This window comes from Schistocerca gregaria, unplaced genomic scaffold, assembly GCF_023897955.1.
Source record: "Schistocerca gregaria isolate iqSchGreg1 unplaced genomic scaffold, iqSchGreg1.2 ptg000616l, whole genome shotgun sequence".
NCBI classification, from domain to species: Eukaryota; Metazoa; Arthropoda; class Insecta; order Orthoptera; family Acrididae; genus Schistocerca; species Schistocerca gregaria.
Window position 1 is genome coordinate 142,501 of NW_026062004.1, and position 2,500 is coordinate 145,000.

Here is a 2,500-nt window from a genome sequence, read left to right on the forward strand (position 1 = left end):
GAATGTCAACGTGAAGAAATTCAAGCAAGCGCGGGTAAACGGCGGGAGTAACTATGACTCTCTTAAGGTAGCCAAATGCCTCGTCATCTAATTAGTGACGCGCATGAATGGATTAACGAGATTCCCGCTGTGGCACCTAAAAGAGCAAGAGCTACTGCGGAACTTGTCACCTACAACACAAACTTCGCAAAGTGGCCCACTTTTGACCGGCACCTTATCAGGTCCACAGCGCACTGGCAACGGAGCCAAAATGTAGGAGTTAATGAAATGGTCACAAGGCTACAGGCAGCAATCCACGAGAGCTGTAGCCGATCAATGAGAAAGAGAACACAGGTGCAGAATCCAGTGCCATGGTGGAATGCAACACTTGCCAACCTGCGACGTGACACCATTACAGCACGGCGTAGTCTGCAACGAGCACATAAAAATAATAATGAACCAGACATAGAAGCAGCAAAACAAATCTACAATAGAGTGAAAAACAAGTACAACAAGGAAATTGCCAAGGCCAAAGAGGAGACCTGGAAGAGATGGGTCACTGACTGCGATCAGAATGATCCTTGGGCCATAGTGAGAAAGATAATTCGGCCAAAACATGGAACAGAAAACGTGCTGAGCAATATAAAAACAAAGAACCAGACTCCTACAATGACTTGGGAGGAGACGGTACGGTCATTACTACAGAGTCTACTCCCTGATGACAACCCAGAACAGGACACAGACGACCAACAAGCTGTGAAAACTGACAACAACAGCTATGACAATGTGGACCTTGACCCAGAATTCACACTAGAAGAAATAGGGGCAGCAATAAAAGCTTGTAAACCAGGGAAGGCAACAGGTCCTGATGGTATTGATGATGCTATTATAAAAAGGGTTTGGCGCACCTGTCCCCATCTTCTCTCAGATTTGTACAATAAATGTCTACAGGAAAGAAGAGTCCCAGATATGTGGAAGGAGGGAAATGTCTGCATATTACTGAAATCAATAGATAAACCTAGGGACGAGCCTAAATCCTACCGTCCAATATGCCTTCTGTCTATCCTAGGAAAAATTCTAGAACGGTTAGTAGTCAGTCGTCTAGAAAAACGATATGACGAATCAAATATAAAGGCCCACAACCAGTTCGGGTTTCGAAAAGGTGCATCGACAGAAATGGCTATTAGGCAAGTTTTGGGTAGTGTGGATTGTGAGGAGAAGTATGTGGTAGTAATATTTGTAGACATAGCCGGTGCCTTCGATAACTTATGGTGGCCTAGTGTTATGAGGCGTCTCAGAGCAATCCAGTGTCCCCGTAATTTGTATGACTTACTGGCAGATTACTTTAAAAACCGAAAGGTTATGGTCAGAAATAGGGCTGGCTGTGTGGGGAAATTGGTCACAAAGGGCTGTCCACAGGGCTCTATTTGCGGTCCTTTCCTGTGGAATCTCGTCTTTGACGAGATTGTGATTGAAAAAGAATACGAGCAATGGACAAAAGTGGCATATGCGGATGACCTTGCAATCATCATTAAGGGTCAGAGCAGGAAACAGATAGAGGACAGAGCAAGAATCGCGCTGGGTGAGGTAATCAGATGGACCACCGAAAACAAGCTGGCGATATCCAGACAAAAGACGGTTGCCATGACCATCAAGGGCAGATTTGACAGTCACAGACCACCAACAATCCCTCTCGAGGGAGGAAATATCAAGTTCGTTGCAGAGTTTACATATCTCGGTGTAACTCTGGATGAAAGACTCTGGTTCACACCTCACATGAGGAACATCCAGAAAAGATTAAGTGCTGTCTCAGGTTCCCTCTTGAGGGTAACCAGAACGGAGTGGGGTCTGCAGAAAAAATCGTTAAGGGTAATCTATCAGGGCTTGTGCCTCTCCGTTTGCAGATATGGTGCAGCTGCTTGGGCAGATCGGACAAAGCACCGATATGTCCAACGAATAATCGAGGCAATTCAAAGGCCATTTCTGTTGCAGATGACCAGAGCTTGTAGGACTGTATCGACGGAGGCCTTGCAAGTACTAACAGGATACATGCCGCTCGACCTTGAGATAGTGAAGGCAGCCTTGCTGTACTACACTCGGCATGGTGTGGCTGGCTCGGTCGCAGGGTTCCAGGCTCCAAGACCCACTGCTGGGCAACGTGATACCAGCAGACAAATAGACATAATGTTGCAGGAGGAGTGGCAAAATAGATGGAACCAGACAGAGAAGGGTAGGGAAACCTACTGCTGGATACCAGATGTGGGAATGTGGCAGGCAAGTTGGCGGAGGGCGACGATTCCACCATACTCCCTAACATGCCTGCTGACTGACCATGGTCTGAAAAAGAAGATTTGTGACCTGGGAATTGAAGATGACGCCAGGTGTACGTGTGGTGAGGAAGAGGATTCCAATCACATCCTCTACACCTGTAAGCAGTACTCTGAGCCCAGAAGTCACCTTATACAAGCTGTAGGACTCACATCCTACCACAGAAAGGAAACTCTGCTACAAACAGTAGACA

At 46.7% G+C, this 2,500-nt stretch overlaps 1 pseudogene; it reads left to right on the forward strand.

The window, feature by feature from the left end:
* The window catches only part of LOC126317060 (large subunit ribosomal RNA), a 7,330-nt pseudogene that overhangs the window by 2,817 nt on the left and 2,013 nt on the right, over positions 1–2,500 (forward strand).